This window comes from Dendrobates tinctorius, unplaced genomic scaffold (assembly GCF_039654945.1).
Source record: "Dendrobates tinctorius isolate UK_male_01 unplaced genomic scaffold, ASM3965494v1 ptg000003l, whole genome shotgun sequence".
NCBI lineage: Eukaryota > Metazoa > Chordata > Amphibia > Anura > Dendrobatidae > Dendrobates > Dendrobates tinctorius.
Window position 1 is genome coordinate 14484370 of NW_027361671.1, and position 12449 is coordinate 14496818.

A 12449-nucleotide genomic window follows, 5' to 3' on the forward strand; every position below is an offset into this window, starting at 1 on the left:
CACACCTGTGCCATCGAGCCTGTGACATAGCGCTCAGATATTCAGTGGGCCTCACACAATCCAAAAGTGTCCAGTGTCCACTAGTGTGTGCAGAAATTCAAAATCTCCCTTATCCTGTAGTCACTTTTTTCACACCTGTGCCATCGAGCCTGTGACATAGCGCTCTGATATTCAGTGGGCCTCACACAATCCATAAGTGTCCAGTGTCCACAAGTGTGTGCAGAAATTCAAAATCTCCCCTGTCCTATAGACACCTTGTTTTACATTACTATATAGTTTGTGGGATTTTGTCTACATTTCTACAAAAAATGAGGAAGTCTGGTGGAAGAGGCCGTGGAATTGGGCGGGGGTTGGCAGCTGGTAATGATGGTGTTGGTGGTGGATCTGATGGTAGTGGCAAGAGCAAAATAAGACCGAATGCAGGAGGTGTTGAGCCTGCGTCATCGTCTGGCTCAATAAGGCTTCGAAGGCTTAGTTTTCTAGGAGTTGGCAAACCGCTTTTAACGCCAGAGCATCATGAAAAAGTTTGTCTTACATTGCTGACTCAGCCTCCAGCTCTATCGCCTCCTCTTCTGAAGTTGTAAAAAGTAAAAGCACTGAGTCGTCATTGGAGGCTCATGTTCATGAACCACACCTTTCCTTGTGTCCTTCACCCCAACCAAGATTGAAGGATGACGCAGGCCATACTACTGATTACTCCATGGAGCTGTTTTCACATACCATGCCTGGATTATCAAGTGAAATGGTGAATTACCCAGGCCAAGATGAATCTGACATGGAGTGCACTGATGCACAGCCGCTGATAGATGAGTCTGCTGGTACATTCACTCAGAGCACTACATTGTCCTCGCAGTGAACAGAGCCAGATTCTGACCCTGATGAGACTCAGGTGCCCCTTCCCGCACACTATACCACCATACACGGTGACACAGAGGAAGGTGCACATGACATTGAAGAGGAGGTGATGGACGACCCAGTTGTTGACCCAGATTGGCATCCATTGGGGGAAGAGGGTGCTGCTTCCAATAGCTCAGATGAGGAGCATCCACAACAGACATTGACATCGCAACAGCTGTAATCTGGCAGGCCCGGATCACTCCAAAGACAGGTTCCAAAAATCAAAAGAGCTGCTGGACAGCTTGTCCAGAGGGTCAAAAGATCACAGCGTGCTAGGCCGCAAAATGTCTTCCAAAGTAGGAAGAGTGCAGTGTGGCACTTTTTTGAACAAAATCCTCATGATCAGGCCAAGGTTATCTGTAAGAAGTGCGCAAAGACCTTTAGCCGAGGGAAAAATCTGAAAAATTTGAATACCAGTTGCATGCTTAGACATTTAACCACCATGCACTTGCAAGCGTGGACACAACACCAAACCTCAAGTGCCACATGTGCAACTGATCACAAAGAAGGTAGTCAGCAACGCTACATTGTTTCCCCCACTGTAAGCCCACCGGTTAGCACAGCAGCAAATGTTGAGGTGTCGTTGCAAGGCCACAGCAGTCAGGGAATCCCACTGTTATATCAACGAAATACTGAATCTAGGCCATCAGAAAGAACACCAACTCCATCACCATCATCAACCCTCTCTCAGTCCGCCCTGTCCACCGCTACTTCCACCATATGCAGCTCTCAAGTCCAGCTCACCCTCCCAGACACTATGAGTAGGTCAAGAAAGTACTCAGTCTCTCATCCGCGTACACTGGGTTTGAACGCCCACATTGCCAAACTAATCTCGTTTGAGATGATGCCCTATCGGTTGGTGGAAAGCGCAGCTTTCCGCGAACTCATGGCCTATGCAGTACCACGCTATGACCTACCCAGTCGCTACTTCTTCTCTCGCAAAGCCATCCCAGCCCTCCACCATCATGTAAAAGACAGCATTGTCCATGCACTCAAGCAATCAGTGAGTGGAAAGGTGCACCTCACAACTGATGCATGGTCCAGTCGGCATGGCCAGGGCCGTTACGTGTCCATCACTGCGCACTGGGTTAATGTGGTGGATGCAGGGTCCACAGGGGACAGCGGTGGTGGGACAGTGCTGCCTAGCCCACGGTATAGGAAACAGTTGGCTGTAGGCGTTCCACCTCCTCCTCCTCCTCCAGAAGCGAAAGCTCGTCCACAGAGCACAGTCGTACGAGCACTCCATCTGCAGCTGCCACTGTTGCACACGAGGTGTCCCCCTATCGAGCAGCTAGTGGAAAGCGTCAGAAGGCTGTGTTGCAGATGATGTGTTTGGGCGACAGACACACCGCCGAGGTGCTGGCCGAGTACTTGATGCGACAAACTGAGTCATGGCTGGGCAGTGTACATCTTGAGGCAGGCAAGGTAGTTAGTGATAACGGCCGTAATTTTGTGGCAGCCATAGCCCTTTCAAAACTCAGCCACATACCTTGCTTGGCTCACACCTTGAACCTGGTGGTGCAGTGCTTCCTCAAAAATTATCCGGAGTTATCAGCCCTGCTCCATAAGGTGCGAAGACTGTGCGCGCACATCCGCCGGTCGCCTGTACACTCCGTTCGTATGCAGAAGCTGCAGCGATTGCTTCACCTTGCCAACCACCGCCTCATTATCGACATTGCAACAAGGTGGAACTCCACCCTGCACATGGTGGAGCGGCTGTGCGAGCAGAGGCAGGCCATAATGCATTTGTGGGAGGATACACGGCCAGGCACTTTGAGAGCAGACATGGAGTTGACAGGTGTGCAGTGGTCGAAGCTGAAAGACCTCTGTAAAGTCCTTCAGTGTTTTGAGGAATGCACACGGCTGGTAAGCGCAGACGATGTCATCATAAGCATGAGCATCCCACTTATGCGTCTGCTCATGCAAACTTTGACGCACCTTAAGGAGCAGGCGTCTGCAGCCAATGTTGATGAGGAGGAAGAGGAGGAGGGAATCCTTGATGACATTCAGCCATTGTCTGCTCAGGGACCTCTCCTGGACGAGGTGGAGGAAGAAGAGGAGGAGGAGGATGATGATGGGGATGATTACTTAGGGGAGGAGGATGCATCTCGTGGGGCAAGTGAAAATGTTGGCGTGGCAAGGTCTGGTACAGGGTTTGTGCGTGACTGGAGGGATGTGGATTTGACAGAAAGTGCTCCTCCAACCAGCACTCGCAGTGCATCATTGACACCGGGAACATTGGCTCACATGTCAGATTATGACTTGCAGATCCTAAAAAGGGACCCCCGCATTGCCAAAATGATGAACGATGACGACTACTGGTTGGCCAGCATCCTGGATCCACGCTATAAAGGCAAATTACAAAACATCATGCCACAGGAGAACCTTGACCTAATATTGGCTAATAAACAAGCAACTCTGGTAAATCGGTTGCTTGAGGCATTCCCAGCACACAGCAGCGGTGATGGTTCTCACACGAGCCGTACGGGCCGGGGGCAGCTTGGCAGAGGTGTTCATGGTGCACACAGCAGAAGTGGCGTTGGAGACAGGGGTTTCATGACAATGTTGTGGACTGATTTTTCAAGTACCGCTCACACAACTGGTAATACTGCATCGATGGAAAGTGACAGGAGACAGCAGTTGTCAACTATGGTTACAAACTACTTTTCCTCCCATATCGATGTTCTCCCACACAGGTCATTCCCCTTTGACTATTGGGCCGCTAAACTGGACACCTGGCCTGAATTGGCACAATATGCCTTACAGGAGCTCGCTTGCCCAGCTGCAAGTCTGCTATCGGAAAGAGTCTTCAGTGCAGCTGGATCAATCCTGACAGAAAAAAGGACCCGTCTGTCAACCCAAAATGTTGATGATCTAACCTTCATTAAAATGAACCATGCATGGGTTTCCAAGGATTTTGTCCCACCTTCCCCTGATGACACATAGGGTGACAGAAAAATGGCTTGCTTTGGTCCACCTCTTCCTGGGACTATTTCGCCTTTTGCATCAGCTGAATGTCCAACATCAACATATGCCACTTTCTAAAACTCCCTAACTGTGCTGCCTCCCCCCCTCCATGGCCGGGGTCACCACCTAGCGCACGACACCGTGCGAGTGCCGTTGCCCTGGACAGGTGGGTAGGCCGACTCTTGGGCGCAGGCACTGGCACAGGGTCCCTCATAGTGCAATCAAGTGTCTCTGACGGTGGTGGTGCACACCCGCCGTCAGACACACCGCCGTACTATGAGGGGCCCAGTGCCAGTACCGACGCCCACGAGTGGGCCCCCCTTGCTTGGGCAGGGCCCCAGCATTTGCAATCTTTACCTCTCCCTACTCCTCCGCTGTGTAGTCTGGGCCATCAAATCCATACTGTGCCTGACACCGTCTGAGCCTGCCTCCTGATGTATAGACATATATTTTGAATGTGTACGCTATCCATACATGTTATCCGGGGATACGGTACCCTTTCTCACCTTTGTGCAATCACGTGCAATCCATACTGGGCCTAACACCGTCTGAGCCTGCCTCCTGATGTATAGACATATCTTTTGAATGTGTACGCTATCCATACATGTTATCCGGGGATACGGTACCCTTTCTCACCTATGTGCAATCACGTGCAAGCCATACTGGGACTAACACCGTCTGAGCCTGCCTCCTGATGTATAGACATATATTTTGAATGTGTACGCTATCCATACATGTTATCCGGGGATACGGTACCCTTTCTCACCTTTGTGCAATCACGTGCAAGCCATACTGGGCCTAACACCGTCTGAGCCTGCCTCCTGATGTATAGACATATATTTTGAATGTGTACGCTATCCATACATGTTATCTGGGGATACGGTACCCTTTCTCACCTTTGTGCAATCACTTGCAAGCCATACTGGGCCTAACACCGTCTGAGCCTGCCTCCTGATGTATAGACATATATTTTGAATGTGTACGCTATCCATACATGTTATCCGGGGATACGGTACCCTTTCTCACCTTTGTGAAATCACGTGCAAGCCATACTGGGCCTAACACCATCTGAGCCTGCCTCCTGATGTATAGACATATATTTTGAATGTGTACGCTATCCATACATGTTATCCGGGGATACGGTACCCTTTCTCACCTTTGTGCAATCACGTGTAATCCATACTGGGCGTGAGAACGGCTGGCGAGCTGTTAGGCAAGCTACAGCACCTGTGGTTTGCACATGTAAGTTTTTCATTTTTTCAGGAATGACGGTTAGGCCTAATTCCGGAACTGCGGTTGACCTGCACTTACTGGGAAATCATAGTTCGCGGGTAATAATTGTAATCAGTGATCCCCATCACTAACGTTGTTCAGTGGGTTATCTGCACCTGTAAGCGACAAACGCTGGCCTTTTCAGTGTAGCGCACATGCAGCCACGGACATGTAAGGGCATGACACACCAGTTATTGGCCAATCTCATGTGCCAGAGCCTCACGTGTCCCTCTAGTAAGCCGGACTCGGACCGCGGGGCATGACGGAGTCTCGTTCGTTAACAGAATTAAGCTTGCAATGTGTGCATCTTTTCTGTAGCTGGCATGGTTGAGGTTGCCCGTGTTGAGTCAAATTACGCCGTAGGCTCCACTCCTGGTGGTGCCCTTCTGGACATTCCTTTAAGGTTCAGCTTTGCAACCATGCTGCCCACGTAAAACAAACACTTTGCCTTCATGAACGCTGTTTGGAGGGTCATGACTCGTGGGAATAACGCCGCCCAATCAGTTAACCCACTAGAGAGATCCTTCGTTGCTCCCAAGCATGACATCACACTCCCTAGGAGGAAGGTAATGCCACTGTGGCGACCGTACTCCTGGGGGCGACACAAGTGCACTGATGCCCAGTCACTGCTCGATGAATCAGCTGGTACATTGACCCAGACGACTACATTCCCCTCGCACGTTACCCGGCTTGAATCTGACCCTGATGAAACTCAGGTTACCCTTCCCATATACAGTTCCATCTTACACGGTGACAAAGAGGAAGCTGCAGATGAAAGTACAGGTTCGGCCCCCCTGCCATCAGACACACCACCGTACTATCAGGGGCCCTGTGCCAGTGCCGTCGCCAATGAGTGGGCCCCCCCTGCTTGCTCAGGATCACAGCACTTGCAAGGTTGAAATACTGTGCAGTGAGATGGAAGATGGGGACGACGAGAAGTCCAGACTAGTACAAGGATTCCCTAGCGAGGAGACTTATTTGATTGTTTTCAATGTTGGAACAGCAATTTTTTGGGAGCACTATACTCTGGAGAATGATAGATGGGGCCCACCATACACTGGAACATTCCATAGGTGGACATCAGACACTGGAGCAGCATTTACAGGGCTCATTATACACTAGAGCATTAGAAATGGGGCCCATTATGTTTGGAGCATTATTTGGGCCCATAAGACAGTGGAGCTTCATCCATGGGGACCAACATATACTGTAGCATTATGTGGAGCGCATCATATACTGTTTCAAACATTATATAGGACCAATGATTCTGTATGGAGAAATAGATGGGCCTCGTCATGAGATGTAAAAAGTGAAGTATTTTTCATTGTACTATACCGCTATTTCTCTGCCGTATCGGAGCATGATGAGTTGTGGTATGTGTTAAAGGGGCGCTCTTTTGCCCAGGGCACATGAAAACCTGGAGCCAGCCCTACCCCCCACTACTTTAGCCAAAAAACCCCCATTTTTCAGTGCGTAACTTGTATTATTCAGTTAATTAAGGTTGACCAGCTTAAGTAAGAAGAATTGATGCTTTTGGCATTCAAATGAGCACTGTAGGTGTGTTTCCTGTCCTCCTCTCACTGCCGACTTTTATTCCCCATTGACTTACATTGGGTTTCGTGTTTCGGGACGACCCCGACTTTTCCCTATAATCGGCCGATCTTGCTCGACCCGACTTTTCCAAAAGTCGGGTTTCACGAAACGAAACTCGGCCATAAAAAACCAAAAGTTGCTCAACTCTACTCACGACACATCTAGATAAGTTCCTTGGGGGGTGTAGTGTACAAAATGGGGTCACTAGTAGGGAGTTTCAACAGTTTAGGCACATCAGAGGCTCTCGAAACGCAACATGACACCCGCAAACAATTCCATCAAAATCTGCATTCCCAAACATCACTACTTCCCTTCCAAGCCCCGACGTGTGCCCATACAGTAGTTTTCTCCTACATATGGGGTATCAGCGTACTCAGGACTCAGGACAAATTGGAAAGCAACTTCTGGGGTCCAATTTCTCCTGTTACCCTTGGGAAAATAAAAAAATTGGGGACTAAAAGATCATGTTTGTGGAAAAAATATGATTTTGTTCTTTTCACGCCCGGGTGTTATAAACTTCTGTGAAGCACTGGGGGGTTCAAAGTGCTCACCACACATCTACTGTAGATAAGTTCCTTGGGGGGTCTAGTTTCCAGAATGGGGTCAATTGTGGGGTTTTTCCACAGTTTAGGTAAATCAGGGGCTCTCCAAAGGCAACATGACACTCACAGACCTTTCCATCAAAGTCTGCATTCCAAAACCTCACTACTTCCCTTCCAAGCCCCGACATGTGCCCATACAGTAGTTTTCTCCCACATATGGGGTATCAGCGTACTCAGGACAAATTGGACAACAACTTTTTGGGTCCAATTTCACCTGTTACCCTTGGCAAAATAAAAAAAATTGGGGACTAAAAGATCATGTTTGTGGAAAAAATATTATTATAATATTTTTTTATTTTCACGCCCGGCCGTTATAATCTTCTGTGAAGCCCTTGGGGGTTCAAAGTGCTCACCACACATCTAGATAAGGTTACTGGGGGGTCTAGTTTCCAAAATGGTGTCATTTGTGGGGGGTTTCCTCTGTTTAGGCACATCAGGGACTTTCCAAGCGCGGCATGGCATCCAATTCCAATTCCAGCCAAAAAAGTCAAATGGCGCTGCTTCCCTTCTGAGCTCTGCCATGAGCCCAAATAGTGGTTTACCCCCACATGTAGGGTATCAGCGTACTCAGGACAAATTAGAAAATAACTTTTGGTGTCCTGTTACCCTTGGGAACATAAAAATTGGGGGTGAAAAGATCACTTTTGAGGAAAAAATATGATTTTTTAATTTTACAGCTGTATGTTATAAATTTCTGTGAAGCCCTGGGAGGTTCAAAGTTCTCACCACACATCTAGATAAGTTGCTTGGGGGTGTCTAGTTTCCAAAATGGTGTCATTTTTTTGGGGTTTCCACTGTTTTGGCACATCAGGGGCTTTCCAAACGGAACATGGCGTCCGAACTCAATTGCAGCCATAAAAGTCAAATGGCGCTGCCTCCCTTCTGAACTCTGCCATGCGCCCAAATAGTGGTTTACCCTTACATATGGGGTATCAGCGTACTCAGGACAAATTGCACAATTTCTGTTGGGTTCATGTTACCCTTGGGAAAATAAAAATTGAGGGTGAAAATATGATTTTGTAATTGTACGACTGCGTTATAAACTTATGTGAAGCCCTTGGGGGTTCAAAGTTCTCATCACATATCTAGATAAGTTCCTTGGGGGTCTAGTTTCCAAAATGGGGTCACTTGTGGGGGTTTCCACTGTTTAGGCACATCAGGGGCTCTCCAAACGTGACATGGCGTCCGATCTCAATTCCAGCCAATTTTGCATTGAAAAAGTCAAATGGCGCTCCTTCCCTTCTGAGCTCTTCCATGTGCTGAAACAGTGGTTCCCCCAACATATCAGGTATCAGCGTGCTCAGGACAAATTGCACAAATTCTCCTGTTACCCTTGGTAAAATAAAAAAAATTGGACCTGAAGTAATTTTTTTGTGAAAAAAAGTTAAATGTTCATTTTTTTTTAAAAGCATTCAAAAAATTCCTGTGAAGTACCTGAAGGGTTAATAAACTTCTTGAATGTGGTTTGAGCACCTTGAGGGGTGCAGTTTTTAGAATGGTGTCACTTCTGGGTATTTTCTATCATATAGACCCCTCAAAGTGACTTCAAATGTGATGTGGTCCGTAAAAATAAAATAGTGTTGCAAAAATGAGAAATCGTTGGTCAACTTTTAACCCTTATAGCTTCCTACCAAAAAATATATTGGTTCCAAAATTGTGCTGATGTAAAGTAAACATATGTAAAATGTTATTTATTAAGTTTTTTGTGTGCCATATCTCTGTTATTTAAGGGCATAAAAATTCAAATTTGGAAAATTGCGAAATTTTCAAAATTTTCACCAAATTTCCATTTTTTTCACAAATAAACGCAAGTTATATCAATGAAATTTTACTACTAACACGAAGTACAATATGTCACGAGAAAGCAATCTCAGAATCACCGGGATCCATGGAAGCGTTCCAGAGTTATTACCTCATAAAGGGACAGGGGTCAGAATAGTAAAAATTGTCCCAGTCATGAACGTGCAAACCACCCTTGGGGGTAAAGGGATTAATCAAGATTTCCAGAGCATGCTCGGGTGATCTCCAAGCATTTGGATGTGCTTGGAGATTTAGATTCTGTCTCCGTAGCTGCATGATTTGCAGATGCTAGACAGCCTGAATACATGTGAGGATTTCCTAACTAACAGGCAATCCCCACATGTATTCAGGCTGGCTAGCAGCCACAAATCATGCAGCTACGGCGACAGAAACGAATCTCAGAGCACTTCCAAATACTCGGTGATCACCTGAGCATACTCGGGAAGTCTCGAAGAATGAGTATACTCGCTCATCACTAACTAGGAAGTTTCGCCAGAGCTCAGCAGGGAAGTGGAAAACAACAAAAGCATTTTCATCCTTTAACTGTTTCATCAAAGTGCTTGTACTGTAAGAAAGTGACTGGTGTAGTCTTATGCGGTGGTAATTGCATATATGCAGTCCCAGCACTTCACGTGCCCCTCATTGCTCTATTCTATGGAATACCTTCATTTTAAATATCAATACATTCCCCACTGTTTGTCAGGTTTTGGATAATATAATATACATTCTATCAGATACTTTAATCTTAACAATTTTGACCTTCTTTAATAGCTTTCCATTCACATTTTCTGTTTTACACCACAGTTCTATAGAACGAGATGTCAACCTAGTGCATGAGAATATCGATGTTGAAAACATAAAAGTATAGACTGTCTATGTGAGTACTGAAGTCTGCAATGGTTTTGTTCATTAGGAAACAAGTGAAAATGTTTGAAATGAGAATTCTGTTTTATATTTTGTATATTTAAAATGGGGGGAGGTGGCTTTGATCCATATGGGACCATATATCAATTTCTATTGCAAGGTATTTAAAGGGTAATGTCTCTCTTAGATAGTGTCAAATCTGAGCAAGAAGACTTATAGAGCAAGCAATGTTCCTCTAAGAATTTTACTTAGCAAATAGCTTCTACAAAGAGGAAGAGGACTGCAACTGTGGTGCCACCTATTTATTGTGACAAACCTAAAACTTATTATTAACTTAGAAGAAGCAATACCAGAAACTCCATTTGCTCACATTTCAGGGTGTTTGCATGGCCTATAAGTCCCCTTACGCCAACTGGGTACTTTTCGCAAGGAGAAACATTACCTCTTAGACCCCCTGTCAGAGGCCTCTCATCCAGTCAAATGAGATCTCCTGCTTTGCTGATGAGGGGCAAAACAAGTGTCTGAAAATGGAGTTTTTTGCTATATCCAATAGGTGGTACCAGAGTTCCTGCCCTCTTTCTTTCTGCATAGGATTTTTGAATATTTCCATTACAAAAGATGGTAGATAAGAGAACCCACAGGTTTTAAGCTTAAGTTAAAAATGAGGTCATTTTTTTCTATATAGTGTGCTAATTGTATTTTCCATAGTACAAGGTGGGCCACAATAGACAGTGTGGTTGATTGATGTGGGCAGGATAACATTTATCAGGCCTCATTCATCAAAACTGACTTATGCCCAAGTTTGATCCAATATTCAGATAGCGCTCGGCCATGCAAATCAATGAGTGCGTGGAAAACATAGGACTGCACTCCAAAGACATCTGAATGCTGTCTGAATTCCACTGCCTGACAAAATGGAGAACATGGATAAATGTTTTTTCCATGTTCTCATCCGAGAGAATTTGATCTCCACCATGACCACACTCTGATCCAAATTTATACTTACAATTAGAGATGGGTGGACACCTGGATATTCGGGTCAGGCGGGTTCGACCGAACAGTTACAAAAAGTTCGGGTTCGGGTACCAAAACAGTACCCAGACCCAAACCTGGACCTGATTCACTTGAATGGGGTGCCCGAACATCTAGTGTTTGCTGCGCTGTCATGTGCCTGACAGCGCGGCAAACACTGCTTCTGATCGGCGGTGAAATCATCCACGCTGGTTAGAGAGCCGCGGTTCCCACACTGACATCAACCCCACAAATATGAACCCCACTTGCCATCACTACAGGGCAAATGGGAAGTGCTGAGAAAAGCATCAGAATTGGCCCATGTAATAGATGTGCCTTTTCTGTGCAGCTGCAAGCTGCTATTTTTAGGCTGGGGAGGCCAATATCCATGGCCCCTTACCAGCCTGAGAATACCAGCCCCCAGCTGTCAGCTTTAGCAAGGCTGGTTGTCAAAAATGAGGGGGAACCGATGCTGTTTTTTTTTAATTATTTATTTAAATAATTAAAAAAACAGCCTGGGGGCCACTCTATTTTTGATAATTAGCCTTGCTGAAGCTGACAGCTGAGGGTTGTAGTCCCCAGGTGTGAGTTGTACAGGGAAACCCACAGCCAATGAATTCTCCTATCTGCCGCTCCTGCTCTCACTGTACTTAGCGGTAGCAGGTGTTGGATGATGGGATCAGTAATTTCATCAGCTGACACCAGTGACTGGAGGTAAGCTTTATACCTCCAATCACAGCTGAGCACTCACGCTGTCTTTTGACAGCGTTGGAACCGTGGCTCTCTGACTGGCAGGGATGATTTCACCACCGATCAGAAGGTGTGTTTGCTGCGCCGTCAAATACATATAAAAAAATATTTTTTTCTGTTTTTTTCTTCAGTCTACTTTTATTTTTCTTTTTGACCATTTTCTTCTTTTTTAATATACCTACTGTAAAAAGAGAATAAGGATGTATTAATATTATGACGATGATTTTTTTCACTTTTAATCTAATTGTATCTTTCCAACCTAGATTGTCATTTTATGCGCCAGCCCTATGAACTTTGACACTGTTAGACATGTGATTTGTTCCTTGGTGCCAGATTTTTAATGTCTGTATCTATTTAAACGGTATGTAAAGATATTGTACACATGCCTCTCCTGAGGAAGAAGTCATATGCACTTCGAAACATGTTGAGAGAATAGTGAATAAAATACCATCTTTTTCTATCTACAAGCCTGGATCATTATTGTTACAGCAGCGTGGGTAATATCCACGTTTCCTTCTATCTGGTACTGTGAATCGGTCAATGGTTCGACCTGTGGATCCACAGCAGCTGTTGGCTCTGATGATTCCTATATGCCTTTGCATTGCGGAAGATTAGGTTAGTGCAAGCTAAAATTATTTCTAAAAATTATCAACAGATAAGACCCTATTGGTGCTTTTAATAATAATAATAATA

The 12449-nt window shown here is 45.8% G+C and overlaps 1 long non-coding RNA gene across 1 annotated transcript in view; it reads left to right on the forward strand.

Annotated features, from left to right (window-relative positions):
* LOC141097338 (uncharacterized) overlaps positions 1-12449 on the forward strand; it is a 379405-nt gene that overhangs the window by 329022 nt on the left and 37934 nt on the right. The gene's annotated exons all lie outside the window — the stretch shown is intronic.